This window comes from Coffea eugenioides, chromosome 11, assembly GCF_003713205.1.
Source record: "Coffea eugenioides isolate CCC68of chromosome 11, Ceug_1.0, whole genome shotgun sequence".
NCBI classification, from domain to species: Eukaryota; Viridiplantae; Streptophyta; class Magnoliopsida; order Gentianales; family Rubiaceae; genus Coffea; species Coffea eugenioides.
The window spans coordinates 21,789,843-21,808,484 of record NC_040045.1 but is presented as its reverse complement, the minus strand read 5'-3'; positions in this window follow the sequence as shown (position 1 = coordinate 21,808,484).

The window sequence follows — 18,642 nt, the reverse complement described above, 5'->3', positions numbered from 1 at the left end:
TGTCTTCTGAGGATATGTAGCTGGATGTCTTAGCTAACTTATGCCTTTGGAATTTCGGCATTTGGACCTGTGTAGGCTGAGATTGACGTATTACAGTTTTGTGTGTTTTGCAAATCTGTTTTGGTAATTCTGGTTTGGTATTTGGCACTTTTGACCTAGTTGTGCTAGGATTTGGACTGAGAGGCCTTCTACATTGTTGTAGCCCTGTTTCATAGATTCGAAACGGTGGGTCTTACACCCCCAACCGATCATTGTAGTGAGAGTTGTGCCATTACCGCATTATGACGTCAAAACCGGTTTTCTTATCAAGGCCAACATTAAAGCCTTTCTTAATTTCTGGTTTGCTTTCATGCTTGTATATGTTTATAAAACCCTATTGGGGTTGTGAATTGGTGTTGTTTATGGCTCGGTATGGTTTCTTGTTTTATGATATTGTGAGCTATGGAACGGCTCTTGACATGAAATGCTTATATGTGTGTTGTTGGGTTGTGATTGAAGAAAAATAATGAAGCCTTATGGCTGGAAAATTTGGTAAACACAAAGGGCATGCTGCCCGCATTTTTACTCGAGATTTAGAAAACTATATTCTCGACTTGAGTAAAGGTTAAGTATTGAACCCTTGAATTTCCATGCATGAAACCCTATTGGGCGATAATTGGTTTGACTTTATGACTCGTTATCGAGTCTTATGGTATTTGTTTACATGTTCTAGGGCGTGACGATAGCTCACGACATTCTCCTGACGGAAGTGCATGAAATAGCACTTAATTGATTGGTGAGTGTACTACTCACTTGTGTGCTATTATATGGCTTTGATATTTGAACTTGAGATGTTGTATGTTAATGGATTGATGTGAGAGTGTACTTTATCACTCTCACTTATTGTTTCACATGTTATTGAAAAGTTATTGGAAAGTTATATGAACTGATATATGAAATGAAATACATGACTTGGTATCGATTGGACAAGTATCCAACGACTACAAATGTTATCATTGAGCTCAACCCCATTGGTAGTTGATTGAATCGAGCCGACAAGGGTTTGGTCGTGACAATTAATGAGCCTTGGGTAAAGTTATAAGGAATCTTGTAGTATGAGAGACTCTTGATTCCGGTATACTCGAGTAATACCACAGTGCAAGTGTTTGGAGTGCGGGCCCGGTAGGGGGATGTTTGGTGGAAGGAATGGGAGAGAAGAGGAGTCTACGGTTGGTTACTCTTCAACATTGACGGAGGGTCAATGAGGTTGGATCAAGAATGGAAGCGTGGAAATGGGCTCTTGAGAGCCGTCCGTATCCTTTTATCGATGTGTTTCATTCCTTAATTGTGTACTTGAAATGAAAGGTTATGCTATATGCTCTTAGTTGCTTATGTGGTAGTAACTCACTGGGCTTTAGCTCATCCCGTTCCAATTGTTTTCCTTACAGGGATGTAATTACTTTTGGGACTGATTTGGATAGTCGATTGCCAAGTTGAGCTAGTGTAAATGGCTTTTGTTTAGCTTGTCGAATGAAACCCTATTGTGTATTGGGTTCATTTGCTTTGATTGGCAAACCGAGTATGTATATTCATGATAGATGGTTTTTGGCATGACACTATGGTTGTAAATGTTGGATTTCCATGTTTATATGTTAAATTGATGTTTGGATGAACTTCGGAACGATTCGGCTTTCAAACGGCAAAAGAAAAAAAATTTGGCAGAAGCTCACTGGACTGAATCCGGCCAGGAATCCGGCCAGAAACTGGCCGGATTGTCGGCCGGATTGTTTGAGAAATTTTGAATCCGTGAAGTTTGCTCACTGGACAGTATCCGGCCAAGAATCCGGCCGCTAATCCGGCCAGATTCCGGCCGGATTCTGACGTGGCCTGCACTATTCATCTTCGGCAAATTTTTTCGTTTTTTTTTCTTTTGACTCTTTTGACTTGTTTACGTGCTATGGGATGTTCCGGAACGTTATAGATCGACGTAAACTGTACCGTAGTCCTGGCGAGAGCTGGGCAGGCAGTCCGCTAACCCCTTTGGTTCGCCTTAGGGGAAAGTGGGGCTGTTACACGTAAAAACCCTAATTCGCACTAACTTGAAAACGAAAAGGAAAAACCCTTAATTCTATATTCATTTGCACTTATTGTGGGGTGATTGGGTAGTAGGGCTATTATAAATTAATAATTTCTAAATAAAAGGGTATTGTAAGAAAAATATAAGGAATTTTACGGGTCCTCACATCGATAATGCGTTTAAAATTTAACGTACACTAACTCATACTAGGCAAATGAATTTAAAACTGTACTTGCTTGTAAAAATGCATAGAAAGTTTAATATTTCCAAGGAAAGTATAAAATGTAGGCAAAGGAATAAAATAATGCTGAGAAAATGTGAATTTTTTTTTTTTTTTGGGGTCTCACAGCACTTGCATGAGTAGTTAGGGATACCACAACCTAAGGAGCTTTTATTTGTTATTTTGTATAATTTCAGTAGGTTAAATTTGTTATAATTTATTGATAGTCGAAATAATAGAGAAGCTTTAGTAATACCGGTAATTGTTCACTCTTCCCTGTGGGATCGACCCGATATATACCCTAAACTACTAGTTGACCTGTATACTTGCAGTGAACGGGTGTAATTCGGTTTTTTAGCTTGTACGTATGTAAAAATACCCGTCACAAATTAAACTATAAGTTATGAAATTTATCTTTCAAATCTCGCTTGAAATTCATTTAATCCAACTATAGAAATTCTTAATGTGTGTGGCCCATTAGATTCTCATATACGTTGACAATATGTATGAGTTATAATTCTTAATAAATAAGAACTAGATAAATTAAAACTCATTTTAATTTATTATTAATTCCATTAATCAATCAACTTATAATTATAGATCAAAATTGACATCTAGTAATGCATTATGACCACTCAAGTAATGAGAAAAGTCAAGTCGATGACTTCACCTTTCAATGAATGTTTACCATTTAATTAATATCTTTGTATCACACTTATTCACATTAATTTTGAAATAAGTTGTGCCTATTTTATTATGTGGTTAATATTTATTTCTTGTACCAAAACATAACTCCAATGAAGAAGTATTTAGAAATACTTTCTAAAATACCTCCACTTATTGCTAAGAATTCCGAGTTATACTTCTACAAGTGGCTAGACATGAGATAACTCCTCTTCCATAAGGGGTGGTAAATCCTTATAAATTATTCACTACCTTTCCATATTTCAAATATATACTCATTTACTAATGATGTGAGCATTCTGTGTTACGGGAGCAATCATATAGTAAATAAAGTATAACCATTCATACTCAAGATTCCATGAGAACCTTAAGTCTAAGGATTGCTTACACAAACGTCACTTAGAGATCAGTCCTTTGGCACTTAAAGGACATCTTTATGCGGATCAATTTAGTGAAATTTGATCATCCTATCAAACACCCATATACTAATTTTAGATGTTTCACGCACCATAGAAGATAAGGTCTATTACTTCTTAAATAGAAGTGGCATAGTATATGTTAGTTTAACCATATTAACAATGCCTTTTCTTATCTAGAGAAACTTAATAATGAACTTAACTATAATCGAATGAATCTTGCGATCATAATTCTTATGATTTTATTGATTAGATTTACTCTGGAGGCTTTATCATTTTTATACAAATATAAGCAATCAATATGATAAAGATGTCATTTATCATAACATTAATAGTTCAAGTGCATATTAAACTATAGAAGTTGATTGACTTTAGGGCATATGTACTTTCAAATGTTTCTATGTCTGCATAGGAAATAGCAATATATTGTCACTTGTTGCTAAGTGTGCACGTTAAGTGTTTTAAGTGTATTTTATTATTTAGTTTTGGTATATTTTATTTAGTTTTATAGCTAATTAACTAGGTTTTTAATGAATTATGCATTTTGTAGTTCAAAGTGTGAAAAATTGCATTTGTATGTGTTTAAATGGTGAAACTTCATGTTTTTATAGGTTTTAATGATTCAATCATCAAATGGAGTGAATTGGGAAGATATTTGGATGTGATGATTTGAAGTGATTTAAAGAGAATATGAAGAGTAAAATGTTTAAAAGATGAAATGCAATTAAGTTCTAAAGAATAAAAGTTTGACAATTTTGACACCTTTTAGAATTTTGACTATATCTTGAGTTACGAGTATTGAATTGAGGTGATTCATGAGCCATTTTGAAGCTAAGACAAATTTTTACATTTCTTATGAGACATCAAAATCTAGTTCATGTGTTTTCCTAGTTAAAAGGTCAAAATATTGTTGGCCATTTTTGCTATCAAAAGGTGAAATACAAGATTGGCTAGTCAAGGGTATTTTGATCATTTCTAAGTTTACAGAGCTCCAAATTGGATGATTCTTGATGCATTGAAAAGATAATTCAAAGGACTGAAATTAATATTTTGTAAAAGAGCTATTTCAGCTTCAATTATAGAGAAAATATCAGTTGAAATTGGTACAAAAACATAACAAAGTTAAAGACTGGTCAGAAAAGTTCAAACTTGCATGGGAGGCAATACCTGGGCGCAATATGCAACCTTACACCTATGTATTGACCCCGTGTATTCATAAGCAAGTTGTGAAATTTGTACAACCACTTGTTCGGATTTTTTACTACCTTTTTGCAGCTCAATTCCAGCAAGAATTTCAGCTGCAGCTATAAAAAAAAGCATGGAGACTTGTAGAAAAATATTTTGGAAATCTCAAGAAGTATTTTGCATCAGCTTTAACAACTTATTTGGAGATTGAATTCATCTATGAATAGGGAGTTTGAAAACATATTTTTATAACTTTAGAAGGCCGAGACACTACAAAAAATGTAGTTTTCACTAATTTTTTTTAGTTAATTAGTTTAGTTTATTAGTGTAGTATAGAGTAGTATAGTTTCTATCCATTCTTGTACTAGCAAAACTTGGATGAGATAGAGAATGAAGATGGAGATGTGACTTCTCTCTACCACTTTGATTCTTGTATTAATTCTTATGTTTGGTTATAATACAAGTTTGTTGTTTGTTTTCATGTTTAGCTAAAGTTTCTGCCTAGAGTTATGGATGAACTTTCTATAACTTATTTGTAATATTTACTTGGTTATTTGATGATATTATTTTGATCAATTTATTTAGCACTTTTATTTATTTAATCATGATTAATTGTGATAATTTTAAGTTGTAGTTTACAATAAGAATTAGAATTTGATACTAGTTTAAAGAAGAGCAAAACTTAGGGAGTACACTCACGAGAGTAGAGGTGCATCTTGGTGACTTTAGTAGCTCGTTCCATATAATTTCATAGAAGAAATGATGTTGTAGTTAATTTCGTAACCATGAGAGTAGGCATGGTTTAGCTACAAGTATAGTTGATTAACTACGAGAGTAGGTTTCACATACATTAGGAAATGACGCCATAATTAGCCAATATAATAACATTCAATTAATTAGTAATTTCATTTCCATAACTCTAGGAGGTTTCTATTGTTATTTTTATTACTTTTATTTCGTATTTGTAGTAAATATTTAATCTTTTGCATTTGTGGTAATCTAAATAATAAAGGAATTCGAGAACCATCTGTAATTGACAATCTTCCCTATAGAATCGACACTCAATATCCCTGTACTCGATAAAAGACCGGTATACTTGGAGAAAATAGGGTATTTAGATTTTATTAAAATTTGGTACATGGTAGAACTTCATTAAGTTTCTTGGTTTGGTTTTGATCCTAAATTTGTTAATCTATGGTGATGTTATAATTGACTAGAGAAAGATACATGCTTATACTTAATATTCTAGGTAATTAAGGTGAAAATTTTATTGAAATGCATAAAGTTGGGGAAGTGTTATGTAATTTGTATCTTGAGTGGTTTCCTGTCTATTTTATATTGGTACAATAACAAAGGCAAGAAGTTGTTTGCAAGAACTATTCATGCCTTTGTGTCTTTTGCATCATTTGAACCTTACTGGTTATTTTAACGTGTTTGTTTTTAGATTTCTATTACTAATGACATCAAGTGGAACTCATGAAGAATTTGGAGATAAATGAACAATAGATCGTGGAACTTCATGGTTGGAACACTTTAATCGCATCAATAGGGGAGTATTCTTTTCTTTATCTTGATTTTCCTTTTTACACATTGAGAACAATGTGTATTTTAGGTGTAGGGGGAGAATTGAGATTATATGCATTGCATATGATTGATTTATTGGCTGGAAGTAGTGGACTTGTGCTTGAAAATGTTATTGTGCTATAAAATTATTGAAAATTGGGTTGGTTGGCAGATAGTTTTGTCCATTTACAAGTGAAAACGCTGCCAAAATTTTTTCTAAATCTTGTCCAAAATTACAGAATTGTTTCAAAATTTTTAAAAAAATTTCAATTTAATCTAAAGGGCAATATGCTCCATACCATTAGTAACTCAAATTCCTTTCACTTTTGAGATAAATATATGTGACTTGAGAAATTTATTTCTTATTTAACTTGAAAATGGCTATTATGTGATTATAATTTTTGCTATTATAGGAAAGAATATTTTGTAAAGTGTAGGAAATTATATTTAAATTTTGCGTGTTTGATGAAGGTTCTTCTCTTTACTTAATTTTGCATAGTTGAGTGACAAATATGGTCAATAATTACAATACTTTTCCTATCATTATTCTTTTGAGGGAATGATTATTATCTTGACTTTGAAAAAAAAGAAGAAAAAAAAAAGAAAAAAAAAGAAAGAATAAAGGTTCTTCTACTCCAATGGTTCTTGTACTTAGTAATCAAGAGTTTTCATCTACAAATGTCGACTTTTGCGAAAAATGGTACTTGAATTAAGAGTATGCATAGCAACATCGAGAATGTGAAGTGTTGAATAATCAGCAATCTTCATCTAAAAACATCAATTTTCGCGTCAAAAAGCACTTTCACAATTTGAATAATATTTAGATGTGTTATATGAATAAATCCGTCTTTAAGTTTGAGAAAGAGATGATCATGGGATTAAGAAACTATTATTTGATCATATGAGTCGCTTGTGAAATTGAGTAAGGATGATGAGATATTGAATTGAACTAGTTAAAATTACGGTATAATTGGCTCTCCTTTATTTGATATTATCAGTACTTGAGATTAAATAAATGATTGCACAAAGATGATTTGTTTTGTTTTGAGAAATTGAGTTTCAATCATGCACGTTTTATTTCAAAGTTTTAGATCATTGTTGGTTTGTATTTTTTATTGTTTGAGGACAAGCAATGATTCACTTGTAGCCAAGACACCTTGCTCTATGTGGTGTAGCCTAGCACTATTAATCCGATTGTAAGTATATCTTCTTGGGTAAGCATTAATTCATGTTGACAGATGTATCCATAGATTGTAACTCGCTATCACCAAATTATTCTATTTTATTATGTGGACCTGACAGAGCGCAAAGGAGGTGAACCACGGGCAGGAACGGTGCAACAGTTCCTGGCGGTTTTGTGCATTTTGTACACCGCGTAACTTTGTTTGCACACTGTGTAACTTTGTTTGCACAACGTATAACTTTAGAACAAAATTTTATGGACCCCACATACATTGTGAAAATCGAGGTACAAGAAGTGATCTGGACCATACAATTTTTTGTGGCCAAATCCTGGCCATGAACTACTCAGGGACGATCCTTCTGATGACCCTCCCTGCCCCCTATCCCAAAGGAGGTCTAATTTGATTTAACAGTTGAGATTGAGACATTCTAAATTAGAGGTCTTGAGATCGATTCATCTCTTCCCCTACCCAATTCCTAAAGCCCATCCTTTCCCTTCAAAAAAATTGCCCAAAAAAAAAAAGAAAATAGACACGCATCTTTGAAAAGAAACTTTGATTGGACTTTTAGCTAACTGATCATTTGCATGTAATAATTTGTCATTTTGGCATGTTATACATTATTGCACATAGATTCGACAAAACTGCAAACAAGCCAAAAAAAATAAAAAATAGAAAGACATATTTGTAATTTGAAAAGCTGGACTAATAATTTTCAACATGTCCTAAACGCCTAAGCTTTATAGTTTCTTGACAAAAAATCATCTGGCTTACTTTCACTATTTACATCAACTAGTTTGCTTGCTTTCTACTTTTCAATTGTAATACTTCCATTCATCTTTGCTGATTTGGAGTAAGCACCTGGGGGATTATCTTTGCAGCAATTATCATTGATTGGAGGTAGATTTTTCCTTTAATTAATTAATTATTTATTTCTAATAAGTACAAGATGAAATTTGAGAAACGGAAAGATGACAAGGGGATTGAAACCTAAAATCTCTAATTCTCGAGTCTTTGGCCATTAGACCAATACCTTTTTGGCCATTAGAGGTGGTTAATATTAATAATCACTTTTATTAGGTAGTCAACTTTCAATCGAATCTCAAACATTGTAGATCATGACCATTCTTAAATCTTGTTGAATATGTAGTACTCCTCCATCGTTTTCATTATGCCAATGTCAAATCTTGTTTTGGTGACTGGATCAGGATCAAGGTTGCACCCTAGCCTTTAATTCAAAGGTCACATTACTTTACCTAAAAGTGGATGACAAAATTATGTGGTAGGAAACTTAATACTATTAGGCCCTTTATGCAAGAATCTCATGGTCTTGGAAATGGATATTCATGCTTTGTCAATCTTGACATGGATTTGATTGTTTACAGTCACCAAAATGCCACAAATTGAATATTTAGTGGATAGTTTCCGTCCAAATTACGGAAGAAACGATTAGACCCTAGATAAGAGTGATAACAATGATAACGAAAAGGAGGTCACCATTGGCTTATTCCTTATGGATAAATTAGGATCCTAGAGCTTTGTAAGCTTTTGCATCAAATTATCAACCAGATGATCGTACAACAAGACAAACTTTTATTTGAAATGAAATAGTCTGCAGTTTAACGATTGCTTTGAAGAGTCGAGAGTATTTTAAACAGTCTAGTAGTATAGGTAAGACATTCAATTTTTTTTCATTAAAAAAAATATTTATAATTTGCACGATTGGTGGTGAAGCCATATTGTGCTGAGAGTGGATAATTGCACCTCCTCGGCTTTAGAAAATTGAAAGAATAACCTTGAGATTTTTACATATTTTTATGTTTTTATTATAATTGCACCATTTCAATTTTTTTAAACAAATACTCTTTTCTCTTCATATTGTCCCCCTATACTATGAGAAATTCTAATTCCTCTTACATTACCTCCCCAAACAATGAATTTCTTTTAGACATCTCTATTAAGATACAAAATTGATTACTACTTAAATAAGAAAATAAGGAATAACTTCCATACTTTCAAATCACAAAAAACTCATAATAAAAATCTTATTTTTAGACAAAATTTTCTTTTCATAGTAACAACATCATTTTAGGTTCCAATGGCCATAAGTCTTGCCTCCTTCACTGTACACTATCACACTCTGGAGTTCCCTCGAACAATAAAGGAAGGGTTTCAAGATATTTGTTAGAATAGGAGTATACTGGCTTGGTGTTACATATTTGGAGTCAGATTTTTATGTAGGGTGGTAGTTTATATTAGCTTTTGGTGAAAATCATTACCTATTAAACTCCAGATCTTAATGTCGATTATTAAGAAATAAATTAACAGCAAAATTACGGAAGCGTACCTGGATTCATGTTGACAAATTGGTACTTGGATCCTTAAAGATTTTGGAGAGGTCTTTCAACTCAACACGTATTTACTATTCCCTTAATAGAGCCCTTTAATTTCTCTCTGGTATCTTTCCTGACGATGGAATAACAGAAAAGAGTTATTTTATGGTACTAGAGAATACGACAATAAGAATACGTGTGATTTGGGGACCATAACCCTATTTATAGATAACATTCCTGTTACCTTTTTGGATTGCTATTTTAACCCATCATGAAAATAGAAATTACTCTTAAGTCTCTACACATTAAAACTCACATTCTATTAGATACATTAAATTCCAAATCATAATTGATTACTTTAATTGGATTTAACCTTATTTGACAGTATGTAACGCATAATTATTCACATATAAGTCTAATGTTATTAAGGATCCAATAATTTCCTATTTGGATTATATGTGTAACCTTAAAATTATATTTTACAATTAATTGTATGAGATCAACTTTACTGTCATTATCAAAATGTATCTGTAATCAATTCGATCCATCAATTACACCAATATAGGATCAAAGCGGCCTTTGTTACAATTTCGTATCTTGACCTATCAATGGTCACATATATTGATACAATTGAATAACATGAATCATGATGTGGATATATAGTATGAAAATTTCATGTAATGTAATCATAACATGTTTATTTCCAACTGATCCACCTTAAACTTTCATGAGATCAAACCATACCAAAATCAAAGTGTAAATAAATTCAAAGTTTATTTATGCATAAAATATTCTTAAATATTAATAACCAAATATACAATATTATAAGAGCATTTAAAATAACAAACTTCTATTAAAACTGAACATCATTTAATAACATAATACCCATATGAGCAGTATGCTCATGAAATATTTTAGGTGACAATCTCTTAGTAAGCATATCCACAACCATATAGTTTATCTCGATATACTCTTTCAATGACTGTCCACTCTATACTTTTTCTTTAACAATAAGGAACTTGATATCTATATGTTTAGTTTTATCGAACTGCTGTTGTTATTAGAATATAGGACTGTTGATTTATTGTCACAAAATAATTTGAGTGGTCTTTCAATACCATCCACTACATGTAATCCTTTGACAAAATTTTGTAACCAAATTTCATGATTGAATGTCTCATAACAAGCTATAAGTTCTACAACTATAGTAAAAAAGGCTATAATAAACTGTTTAACACTCTTTCAGAATATGGCACCTCCAGCTAGTAAGTAAATATAGTTTGATATTGATTTTATACTATGTTGACATCCAGTATAATCGGAATTAGTATACCCACTGATTACGAGTTTATCTGATCTTCGATACGTGAGCATATAATCTTTTATTTTCTGTAAATAACACAAGACCCATTTGGTTGCCTTCCAATGATCTAATTTAGAATTGTTTAAATATCTATCCAACATTTCAGTAATGTACACAATATCCGGATGCGTACAGTTTGAACATATTTTAGACTCTCTACTGCTGATGCATAAAGAATCCTTTGTATTTTCTTTTCTTCAAAAGCATTCTTAGGACATTGATCGAGACTAAACTTGTCTCCTTTAGCCACAAGGATGTTGCCCAATTTATAATTTTGCATGCTATCTCTTTTAAAAATCTTTTCAATATAGCTCTTTTGTAATAATCCAAGAATGCCCTGAGAGCGATCCCAATATATTTGTATGCCTAGCACAAAAGCTGCATCACCAAGATCTTTAATCTCAAAATTCTTAGTTAGAAATCTATTAAGAAAATTCAAAAAATCCATATTATTACTGGCAAGTAAAATATCATCAACATATAATATTAGGTAAATATACTTGTTCCCACAGAACTTATAGTATATACAATAATTTATTAAAATCATTTTAAAATCAAATGAGATAATCATTTGATGAAATTTGAAATACCATTGTTGTGATACTTGTTTGAACTCATAAATGGATTTTTTAAATTTGTAAACCATATTTTTTGGATCTCCTAGTACAAAATATTTTGGTCATACCATATAGATCGTTTCATCAATATTACCATTAAAAAATGTTGTCTTTACATTCATCTGATGTAACTCAAAATTGAAATGCGCCACTAATGCCATGATAATTTTGAAAAAGTCCTTCGAAAAGACCGGAGAGAAGGTTTATTTATAGTCGATACCTTCCTTTTGTATAAAATTCTTAGCGACAAGATGAGTTTTGTATCTTTCTACATTGCATTTCGATATTCTTTTGGGAATGGGACAAGATTCCAAACATCATTGTCTTTCATGTATTTAATCTTTTCATTCATGGCATCGATCCACTTTTAAAAATTTAAACTTTTTATGATTTGACGGAAGTTGATTAGATCATCTTTCATCAATCCAGTGTCAACCTCATGCTCTTGGAGAAAAATAATATAATCATCTGGCACTGCACTTCTCCTTTTTCTAGTGAATCTTCTTAATGGCACTAGTTCTTGAAGAGATAGAATTTGTTCTTCTATAACAGTTTGCGCTTTGATATTCGCTTGATTTGTTGTGTCATAATCAATATTAGGAATGAGATTCTGAACAAGATCAATGATACCTATGGGAATATTGACATATTTTTCTGTGACAGCCCCACCTTCCCCTAAGGCGAACCAAAGAGGTTAGCGGACTGCCTGCCCAGCTCTCGCCAGGACTAACGGTGCAGTATAGAGCGATCTTTCACGTTCCGGAATTGATAACGCGCGCAAATAAGGCAAAAGGGCAAAATAACCCAAAATAAAAGAAAATGAAATCCGGAGTCGGCCATGAATAGTAACCGACTCGTCCGAACCCAACCAAACATCGAATTACATATACCCCATAACATTTAGCCTTTACAAACCAAAATGACATTTAAAAGTGATACAAAAGTCACTACATATATGGTTTGCCAAAACAAAAGTGAAAACGGCCCTAATGATACATTTAGGGTCCCATTTTATATACAATACAAAAGAGTCATTCATCTAGTTCATTTGGCAACCATTTATCAAAATTCATTCCAAAAGAGTCATATTCCTGTAAGGAAAACAAAAGGAACGGGGTGAGCTAATTGCCCAGTGAGAATACAACTCAAGCAACCAAGTTCATGGATACATCAAGCTTTTCCAATTTACAAGCTTAACAGTCCAATTTACCAAAATAAATAAAGCCACACATTAATAATGAGGATAAAAGGATACGGGTGGCTCTCAAGAGCCCTTTTCCTCGTTTGAATTCTTGATCAGGTCTCATTGACTCTCCGTCAATGTCTGAAAGGTAACCAACCGTAGACTCCTCTTAACTTCCATTCCCTTCCTCCTAACATTCCTCAACCGGGCCCGAAATCCAAACGCATGCATTGTGGTATTACTCGAGTAAACCGGAATCAAGAGTCTCTCATACTACAAGATTCCCTGTGATGTTGCCCCAAGGCACATTAATTGGCACGACCAAGCCCTCGCCGGCTCGATTCAATCAATAACCAATGGGGTTGAGCTCATGGATAATATTTGAAGTCATGTATTTCATTTCATATAACATTTCATATAACATTTCATATAACATTTCATATAACTTTCCAATAACATGCGGAACAATATGTGAAAGTGATAAAGTACACTCTCACCTGGATCAATCAACATTCAACATCTCAAGTACAAAGATCAAAGCCATGTAATAGCACATAAGTGAGTAGTACACTCACCAAGCTAACACAATGTGGTTTCAAACACTTTAGTCAAAAGAACGTTGTGCCCCACCGTCACGCCCTAAAAACATGCAAACAAATACAATGAGACTCGATAACGAGTCATAAACCAAGGCCAAACATGACCCCAATAAGGTTCCATAAACATTTACAAACAATAGAGGAAACCAGAAATTAAGAAAGGGCTTTAACTAAGGCCTTGATATGAAAATCGGATTTGACCTCATAATGCGGTAATGGCACAACTCTCACTACAATTATCGGATGGGGGTGTAAGACCCACCATTTCGAAGCCAAGAAACAGAACTACAACAATGTAGAAGGTCACTCAATCCAGTTCCTAACACAACTAGGTCAAATATACGAAATACTATACCAGAATTCCCAAAACAGGTTTGCAAAACGCAGAAAACTGTAATACGTCAATATCAGCCTACACAGGTCCAAATGCCGAAATTCCAAAGGCATAAGTTAGCTAAGACATCCAGCTACATTTCCTCAGAAGACACCAACTTCAAAATCCAAACCAATTCCAGTCAAAACAGGCAATTTCTATCGCAGTTCGGACATTCTGTGCACCAAAAACAGCAACAGTAAAAATGGCATAACTCACTCTACACTAGTCCAATTGCCCTGAAATTTTGTAGGCACACTAAACTCATCAATACCTACAACTTTCATGTTTTGAGCAAAGTCCAAATCGGCCTCTAGCTATGACCTAAATTTTCGGACAGAATAGGGGTTCATGAACCCTAACTTTGCACATTTCATTCCAATTCCAAAATTGGTTGCATTTAACAACAATTCACACCCACTAGAGTCATTTCCAACCATTACAATTCATCATACAAGCCCCCAACATCAAGATCCTATTAAACCAGAAAAATTCCCAATAAAATAAAAACTTCACCAAAACAAGCCAAATCAAGAAACAAATCATATATTCCTTCACTCATGCCACCATTAAGCATAATATAACCATCATTAGGTATAGGGGAGAGGTTGTAGCATCACTTACCAAGAAACAAGGGAAAGAGAGATTGTGGACACCTTAGAGCTTCAAACAAACTTCACTACAACCCTTACTAGCACTAGAAGATAGGATTTTATGGAATGAAATGGATGGAAGCAAATGTTTTGGGTTGATTTGCACCAAGTAGAAGCTAGAACTTGAAGAGTTTCTCCTTCCTTCTTGAGCTTAGAGAGCCGGCCAACAAGAGAAGAAAAATGGTGATTTTTGGGCATTTTTTTGATATTTAATCCTTGGGTCAAAAAAGTCAAGAAATTGAATAGTAATTCTTAAAGTCCAACCAATGAGATTGTGACACTTGTCACACTCATTAAATGCATTCCTATCTTTCTTTTCTCTCTCACATCAATCAAATCTCACTCTCTACTTATCTCGTAACATCCGATAAATTTTCCACAGTATCCGAAACATAACCGTATTGGCCGAATTTTCCCGAACTTTTCGCACTCGTGGGTCCCACGTCCAATATATATTCTTAATTTTTCTAAAAACTATCCAATACGAGAAAACTCATCTTAAAACTATAATTACTCATAAAATCCACTAAGAAAATATTTCTAAGCCAGAAAATGCAGAAAACATGCAATTAAGGGGAAATAAACCCTAGGAAAAATATTAGGGTTTTACGGGTTCTCACATTTTCTTCAAAGACAAGGTTCCTAACTGTATTTTCTCACCCAAACTTGACATCTTCAAAGAATCGAGCAATTCCTATCTCGAAAATCGATTTAGTCGTGAGATCATAAAACTTGTAACCCTTGAATCTTTCTGAGTATCCAATAAAATAACAACTAACCGTTCTTAAGTCCAATTTTGTTCATTTGGCCTATAAGGCCTTGCTTCAATGGACATTCAAATATGTAAATGTTTCAAACTGGACTTTTTCCCTATTCAAAACTCATAAAGGGTTTTGATAGTTATTTTAGTTGAAACTCTGTTAAAAATATATGCTGAAATCTTAAGTGTTTCTCCCCAGAGTAACTCTAGTAAGGTAGAATGACATATCATACTCCTTATCATGTTTTTAAGCGTTCTATTTTATCTTTCAACTATACTATTCATAGTGGGTGAACCCGACATAGTGTACTGTCGGATGATATTGCATTCTTTTAAATATTTAACAAATGGCTCTGAACGTTATTCAGTTGAACTGTCATATCTGTCATAGTATTCACCACCACGGTTAGATCTGACACTTCTGATTCTTTTGTTGAGTTGGTTCTCAACTTCAATTTTAAAAATTTTAAACACGTCCAGCGACTGTAATTTTTCAAAAATGAGATATATGTAGTCATATCTTAAAAGTCATTTATAAACGTTATAAAATATTATTGACTATTTCAAACAAATGTAGAAAGTGACCTACAAATATCTGTATGTATAAGTTCTAAGACGTCCAATGACCTATTGGGTTCAAATCTCTTTTTATTGGTTTGTTTTTCATTTATACAGTTAACACAATCACCAAAATCTATAAAGTTCAAGGGATCGAGAATTTCTTTTGGCACAAGTCTTTCCATTCTCCGATTGGACATATGACCCAATCTCTTATGCCATAATGCAGCCAAATTATCATTGGCTAATTTTCTCTTTACTCCTCTAGTCCTCAAATGCAGGGATTTATTAAATGAAACAATTTTATCAATTAAATATAGATTATCGTAGTGCATTAAAGAATCCAAACTAACCAATTTTGAACTAACCAATTTTGAATCATGAAACAATTTTGAACTAACCAATTTTGAATCATGAAACAAATTAAACTTTTCATTTCCAAATGAACAAAAATAACCAAATTTGTTTAAAGCAGAAATAGAAATCAAATTTCATCGAAAAAACGATACAACAAATGTTTCATTAAGATCCAGATAAAATCTGGTCTTTAATAATAATCTAAAAACTCCTATTGTCTCAACTTGAACAGTTTTGTCGTCACCCGCGTAGATATATCTTTCATGATCATTAGGCATTCGGTAATTCAGACAACCCTGCATAGACACACTGATATGAGTTGTTGCACCTGAATCTAACCACCATGTGTATCTAGATACCAAAGTTAAATTAATCTCAGAACAAACCAAATTAAGAAGTATACCTTTCTTAGCACGCCAAGTATGATGGTTGGTACAATTCTTCTTTCTATGCCCCTTAGCTTCACAGAATAAATAACTATTCTTTCCCTGATCAACTTATTTCTTTTGTTGTTTCTTTTGTGGTATCGTACCCGAAGCTTCTTTATCATTTTTTCTCTTAAATCCCTTACTTTTATTATTAGTGGTTGAGACCAGATGAGCACTCTCTGTCTTATCTTGCTTCAACCTTTTCTCTTTCTATACATAATATGAGATGAGTTTATTTAGAAACCAAGTCTCTTTTTTACAGTTGTAACTCACCTTAAACTGGCTAAACTGTGCAGGAAGAGATATTAAAATCAAATGTACCAGTAACTCTTTAGAGAGTACCAATTCAAGTACATTTAATTTTGAAACAAGATGAGATATCTCCATAATGTACTCTCTAATATTACCTTTACCACTATATCTCATTGATACTAGGCGCGTCAATAGCGTACTGATTTCAGTCTTTTTGTTCTTGACAAACCTTTTTTCAATGTCTTGAAGGAATTCCTTAGTGGTAACTGTTGTTTCTGATATTGTTTCTCTAAATGCTTCTGAAATGACATTTTTAATGATCATCAAATACAAGCGATTTAATCTCTCCCACATTTTCTTATCCCTCTTTTCGTCAGAGGTATTCTGATCTGTAAGAGGTGGAGGAAAATCAACCCTTAATTCAAGGTTGAGATTCATTACTCCAAACACTATCAAGAGATTTTCTTTCCATGACATGAAATTTGTGCCATGCAACATAAGAATATTATTGACATTGGTAGTAATATTTGTAAGATCATTCGCAACTGAACCGAATACATAAAATAATTAAATCAAACTCATATATACCAAAATAATAATAAATTCAAATAAAGGTAACCCCATCTCAAGATACCAATGTTTCATTAATATTTTGTCTATGAACAAAAATATTAACTTCTAAATAATATCTTGGTGCAATAATAAATACTGACAATAATAACATGTCGAAAAATAAATTTTTCTTTGGACCAATTTATAATTCACATGTAAAAACCTAAATAATCATCACGTATTTATTACCACAAGTGTACATGCAATTTTATTAAATATTGACCTTCTTTTGGGCCGATCAATATTCACAAAATTACAATTACCCAATTAGTTATATTCTAAAATAAATTAATTTTCACAAAAGAGACCACTTTGGTGGCATATTGTTTCGATTAATTTATTCTAATATATATATATAATCATACCAATATTCAAATTTAAAATTATACAAATTACACAAAAATTTTGATCAAGGTCAACTTTGGTCAACTCTAGTCAAATATAGTCAAACCAATCAATTCTGGTCAAATTTGGTCAAATCAGTCAAATAGGTCAAGACTTATTGGACTATAAGTTCATATCCATAATTTGACACAAATATATTATTCAAACTCAAAATTTTCTTGAAACTCATAATGCCTTATAAGACTATATATTTAATGGGTTAACCTTATGGATTTTATAAGGCATGAATGTCTTATTTAACTTTATTAGGGTTCATTCAAATTGGAAAAACTCTAATTTCCTTAACATATTAATAAGTTACATATCATGCAGGTTTTACCAAATATTATCTTAATCAAAACTCTTGAATGAATAAACTAACAAAACAAGTCAGGAAAAAGACGAACTACTTCTCGAAACCAGAAATCAAGTTAATTTATATCGTGAAAAGTATGTGGGTCCCACATATCATGACATGTGCCAACATATCAAGATATTCACAAAATTCAACAATCAAGCAAGACAAGTACACGTGATCTTGGAACCATGTGCTAACTAATCATAACAAGCAAAGCAAATATGTGTACTTGATTGTGCATCATACTTATTAATTTCAACAAACCCATGCATTCATATGTAACCAAAAATAATAAATTGGACAGTACGAATTTACCAAAAACATAAGCAAACAAATTACATTAAAACCACAATTCAAGATTATCAGCTGCCACACAATCCAAATAAAAATAATTCTAGTTAAAAAAAACTTGAAAACTATGAATTATTTAAAATTAAATTATTTCCTAATAATCAACCATATCCTACTCTATTACCACTTGTAGGGTGGTAGTTTGATAAATCGCAA